This window comes from Furipterus horrens, unplaced genomic scaffold (genome assembly GCF_987537825.1).
Source record: "Furipterus horrens unplaced genomic scaffold, mFurHor1.1.pri manual_scaffold_6, whole genome shotgun sequence".
Classification (NCBI taxonomy): Eukaryota; Metazoa; Chordata; class Mammalia; order Chiroptera; family Furipteridae; genus Furipterus; species Furipterus horrens.
Window position 1 is genome coordinate 150065572 of NW_028327176.1, and position 6444 is coordinate 150072015.

Consider the following 6444-nt stretch of genomic DNA (forward strand, 5'->3'; position numbering starts at 1 on the left):
GCGTCAGAGCCAGGAAGTTAGTTCTTCAGGATGTGGGCTTGGGCGCAAGGTGCGCGGAGCTCAGGGCACTGAGGCTTTATTCGCCCCTAATTAGCATCTCATTACCCCGCGTTCCCGGGCTGTGGGGAGCCGGGGGCCCGCCCAGGCCTGTTGGGTGGTGCCCGAAGGCGTGGCACCTTAAAAGCCGGGTGCCGCTTGGGAGCCCGAGACTCCGGCCCGGTTTGGCGGGGGCCGAGGAGCTTGGCGTCGGGGGCGCCCGTCGCCTGGCTGCGCACCCGCAGCTTCGGGCTCCATGCCGGTGCCTGCGCCCGCAAAGCTGGCTCGCCCTTCCCGGGTGGGCGAGGCCACTTACCCCTGCGCAGTGCCAACTCCGCGGGCCGTCTCTAATCGCTGGGCGGAGAGGGCGCTCGGGCTGGCAAGAAGTTTGCCGAAGATGGCGGGTCCGTAGGTGACGCCGTAAAGTCTGCGTTGTTTTAATCTCTTACCACGGCCCGGGCGCCCCCGTTGGATTCGAGCTCGAGGCCCCCATCCCCTGTGACGAGTCTGCCCCCTGACCCGGCCTCAGGGCATTGGGCACGGATTAAGCCTTGGGAACTCCGCCATCTACGGCTTCCACAGCGGCATGAGAAGTGAGGGGGCAGAGAGGGTCTTGGGTGTATGTGGGGGGGAGCCGGGGCGCGAGTGATGGTGGTGTTAGACCAATACTGAGAAAGCGGCAAATGGGAGGGGTGCGTGGGAGAGAGACCGGAGTCTCAATATTCAAGAATGCCTGCCTGGGCGTGAGGACTCACAGAATGATCAGTGCTGCAAGGAGCTTGAGAAAACTTTGGGCTCAATTTCTTCAATTCCAGACAAGGAAACAGCCTCAACGGAAAAGCACTTGTCCAAGGTCAACTAGTTAATATTAATAAAACATCATTTCTCATTTACTGAGCGTCTGCTATGAGCAAACGACCCCCACCCCCACCCCCAATTCTCAATCATCACAACAATCCTGTTTTACAGAAAAGGAAACTGAGGGTCACAGAGGTCTGTGACCTGCAACAAGTTAAACAGCAAGTGGCAGGCCTGGTACAGGGCCCAGGCCTACCTCACTCCACCAGCACTAGTGTGGATACAACGTGATGAAAGAAAGGCTGGCATTATAAGAAGCTGTTTCTTATTTAGAACAAGTGGCACTGTAACACTAGCAACACCAGCAAAACAGGAGTAAGTGGGAGGACTGCTGTCCTTGAGATCCAGGGACCAGGAAGAGCTGGGTGCCCTACAGCTCGCCCTTTCTCTTTATTCTCACTTTGCATTTTGTCTGGAAACCCAGTTAAGACTTGAATCCTCACTGCTCGAGCTGAATACCAGCTTGCAAAGAGGGGCAAGGGGAAACGCCCGCTCTGCCAGGAAAGGCAGGGAATTCAGCCAGGTCACGCTCAGGAAACTAGGGCAGCCTCCTAGCTAGGCCTATGCTGGCCCTTGAGTGTGACTGGTCACTTGGCTTTAAATGAATTTGCCAAGTATCAGACACACCACATTTAAGTACATATTATAAAACACATTCTAAAGTCCACTATAAATGGACTCTTAGAATCACTCCATCTCCCTTTCATTAACAGATGGTAAACACCCAGCTGCTTGGATTTAGCACATTTGCAAAGGTCCAGCAGGCTCTGGCCCTTGATTCAATGACTTGTGGTTGCAGCTAAACAGTGGCCTGTGGCCGGTGGCCGGCATTATGTGACAAACCCTAAAATTTGTCTTTAAAAAAGATCATAGAATAATGACTTCATCAGTACTAAAAAACTGCTGACTTGGCGGTTCACTTTATGCTAATTAAAGATACAGGAGCATAAAGTAATGAGGAATATGTTGATCTGTAATCCAGTTTTGGTCAGATTACAGCTTTGCTTCACAGTAGCCTAGTGTGACCTTGAAAAAGTCACCAACCTCAATGCTTTGGTCTTATCTCTAAATGGAGACAGTGTAATTACTCAACCTCCTTGGTCCACTTTTATTTTAAAATTCTATTATTCAATGTTGGTAACTGAGAAATGTACAGACTAGAAAACCCAAAGCAAGTTCTATTTAGAGTTTATTCAAAGAAGAACAATGATGTCTATTAAAACTAAAAGAATTATTTATCTACAAGTATTTCTCAGAATCTTGGGTCATGACCTATATTAGATGTGTTGTATACAGAAAAATACTGATATAATAACATCGGCCAGTTCATATTATTATATCAAATAAGCAGCTGATACATGAAAAGTCAGTTTTAAAAGAATCCCATTTTAATGTTTTTGCCAATAATATTGCCGGCAATATTGGCTGGTTTGGCTCAGTGGATTGAGCGTCGGCCTGCGAGCTAAGTGTCGCTGGTTCGATCTTCCAGTCAGGGCACATCAGAGAAGGAAAACTCTGACTCCAAAAAACCTCCGCTGCCTTGCGGCATACCTCTTCAGGGGAAAGGCTAAGGGAGTAAACCCCGACAGAAAATCCGGAGCCGGAGTCCCTAAGGCGGTTTGACATTGTAGTCAACACCGGCAACTCCTGCGGCGCACCTGAAGCCAAGCTGTATCGACTCCGTCTTTCCCTTGGACCCTTCAGCTGCGAAGAGAGGGGGGGTCTGCTGCATGGGCAACAGCAGACCCTCCATATCACCCTGCCCAGGCTCTGTAGCTTCAGCTTCACTGGAGAGGACACTCCAGCGTCATCGCAAGATGTCGATTCAACACGGGAGGAGACAGATACCGTGTCACTCCCGAGTTGGACTGCACAGCCATTCTCGGCGGTGCAGAGAGACTCTTAAGAAGCTACACCATCGTCTCTCGAGACGGACGGCTGCCGACGATTGCCGGCAAAGGTCTGGGTTAAAAACCTGAGCCATTAAGAAAGGATCCATTTCTTCTAACTCACACCATGTTGTGTCCTCCTTCAATGTCATCCTTATCTCACTCCCCAACCTCTCATTTCCTGAGCCTGAAGCCAGAAATCAGGTCTCTAGCACTGCAGGTGGCGTGCCTAAGACATCTTGCACCTGTAGGTCACTGTGGTCAGACATATCCCTGGTCCTGGGCTGGGAGCTGTGGCTGCAATGTGACCAGACAGGCACAGCTCCTGATGTAAAAATAGTTATGAACTGAGCCGAACATGTGGAGTGCTGTTAACAGATATGACAAGGTGGCTTGATTGAGATTGGAGGGTCAGTGAGGGCCTCCCTGAGGAAGTGACCCTTGCACTGAATTCTGACAGATGAACAGAAATGAGAGAATATGAGCAGAAACCTTTCAAGGCTGAGAAATGCCTGTCTCAGACCCCTAAGGCAGGAAATTGGGTGTGTGTGTGGAGGCAGAGGGGTAGCAAGGAAGCCAGGGTGGGTGGAAGTTAGAATGGGAAAGGGGCCCAAAAGGGAGCTGGATTGGGGATTTTATTAAGTACATACAATGAGGAACTGCAGAAGGATTTTATACAGAGCAGAGACATGATCATACTTGCCATGATAACACAATTTCCAATCATTAGCTTGATGCTAAGGGCACAATGGTGAACCCAAATCAGCACTTCCAGTGGAGAAGAGGGTTGGGGGAGGGCAGAAAGATCAGTCCGGCTTTGGCAGGAGTCCAAGAGGACATGGTACGACAGTGGGGATGGAAGAGGCAGATGGATTCAAAAATAGTTTGAGGTGAAAACTGATGTTACTTGTGATGGACTGCGGGGAGGGTGATGGTGGTGAGGTTTCTATCAAGAATGACTCCCAGCTTTCTTTCTTGACTATAACATGCATGAATCACAACAAATTTGAGTGCCTCATCCTTTCCCTCTTCCCTCCAACCTTATCCCTCTTTATACTGGTTTTCATTCAAGTACCTTCCCCAGAGGTCAAAGCATGATGACTGCATAGACTACAAGATAACACAAGGGCCTCGACCCCAAGAGGCTACAAACATTAAAAATATAAATAGGTTCAGGATCAGTTTAAGTACTTTTCTGTATTTCTGTCATGAGAATGCTTTTGCACATCAAACACTATTATAGGAAAAATTTGTCCACAAGCCACTTAATCATACTAGAATTATCTGAGATGAATTTCTAAAGTGTAGTTTTGTTTTAAATTCTGTTTTAGCCTAAGGAAGTTTCCATTTCACTTTTCATCTAATAAGGATAAAAGTATATAAATGAACTTAAAAAAAAGAGCCAACCTATTCTTTTAGAAAATCTTCAAATCCATATTTAAAAGAATCTAATAGTATGGATATTAAGAATTCAAAATAAATAATAAATCCATGCTAAAAGACCAAGAAAGTTCTCTGACCTAACTGCTGCTCAGATTTTTCCCCTACTTTTCACTAAAAAAAACCCAAAAAAACAAAAACTGTCTTGTAAATGTTACCTAAATGTGAAAGTTCCTCCTACATTTTGTATTAAAAATGTAATTGGCCCTGATTGGTGTGGCTCAGGGGAGTGAGTGCCGGCCTATGAACCCAAAGGTCGCAGGTTTGATTCCCAGTCAGGAACACATGCCTGGGTTGCAGGCCAGGTCCCCAGTTGGGAGCGTGTGAGAGGCAACTCTCTAGCACATTGATATTTCTCTCCCTTTCTCCCTTCCTTCCCTTCTCTCTGAAAATAAAATTTTTTAAAAAAATGTGATTGAATGAGCTTAACATTTTTATTGCTTTTAGATAGTGGGGTGGGGTAAGTGGCAGAGACATCAACTTATTTTTCTACCTATTTATGCATCCATTGGCTGATTCCTGCATGTGCCCTGACCAGGGATCAAACCATACCTTGCTGTAGTGGGACGAAGCTCTAACCAAGCTACCCGGCCAGGACTGAAGGAGCTTTAATGTAACTGCTCTAATTTAAGTTTTAAAAGTGAGAATGATAATATATTGTGTGTGTATATAGTATACACACACACACACACATATATATTCATATTCTGGTCAATAAGTGTTTGTTGCTTAATTACATGCAAAGAATATGGAAGCAAGATAAACTATCACAGTGACATTCCATTAGGAGACCGGTGATAGTAAGCCCATCTGGTGGAAGCAGTGCAGTGGGATAGCTCCCAGCCCTGTGCCCCAGTTCTGGCTCTGCCACTTACTGTGTGCCCTTGGGCAATGGACTTCATCTGTCTAAGCTTCAGTGTTCTCATCTGTAAAACAATCATCATAATTTTACTTACCTCATAGGAATGTCATGAAGATTAAGCAAAATAAGATGTGCTTCAAATGGGTTACAGGTGTGTCCCAGATACTGCTTCTCAACACATTCCAGATGCAAGTTGTTATGGGCTGAATTGTGTCCCATAAATTCGATGATGCCCTAACCCTTCAGTACGTCAGAATATGACTGTATTTGGAGACAGGGCTTTTAAAGAAGTAATTAAGTTTAAATGTGGTTGTTAGGGTGGGCCTTAATCCAGTATGACTGGTATTCTTATTAATCAAAGATTAAGACAAACACACATACAGAAGACCAAGTGAAGACACATGGAGGAATAGGTGGCCAGGATGCCTCAGAAGCAGCCAATGCTGCCAACCCCCGGATTTTGGACTTCCGGCCTCCAGAAGTATGAGAAATAAATTTGTTTTTTAAGTTACTCTGTAGTATTTGTTATGGTTGCCCTAGTAAATGAATATGCCAGTCATGGCCAGGGGTGACTGGAGTCCTCTAAATGCAGAGTGCTGTATAAAGCCTACTTTTTGAGCACCATGACATGGAAGAAGTTTGAGAAACATTAAGATTTAGACCTAATGCACCTGGCTTTTTTCCTGGCCTATAGTAAAGACTCAGTATATAGCAGAAATTATTATTCCAATTTATGAAAATCTAGATGTAAGCACCTAAAATGAGAGTCTCGTCTTCCTCAGCATTATTTAACTGGTTGCTCACAAAACTTACAAAAAACAATTGCAGAAAGTACAGAGAAGAGGTAGAAAAAGGCGTTTCAAGAAACACAGGCATGCACGAGAATAACATTTTGATGGCAAGAGCTCTAGTCTTCCCAAGGATAGACCTCTACTGAGAGAAAACCAGATTCACCTTTGAAAGTGACAAGGCCATTTCAGTAGTCCAAAAGCATAATAATCTACTATTTCCTAAAAAGTACAATTTGTATTTCTGCACTTGTTAAGACTTTAAAAACTTTTACTAGTAAAAATGAGTTGTGACATATTGAGCCAGCAACTTCTCAAAGACACAGCAGAAATGCTGTCATATACATGACATTTCCTTTGGGTATAGTCACTGAACTTTTAAATTCTGGATTTCATTGAAAGGACAGAATGTATATTTGGGACACAGAAGAAAGGCTAGATTAATAAAGCTATCACTTCCCCATTTCCCTTTCACAGCTAGTCAAATAACCCAGAATTCTGCCAGAAGACATTTTTATGTCTGAGACTGGCTCTCGAGCTAGAAACAGGTAGGCCTGTGCTGTACAATGGA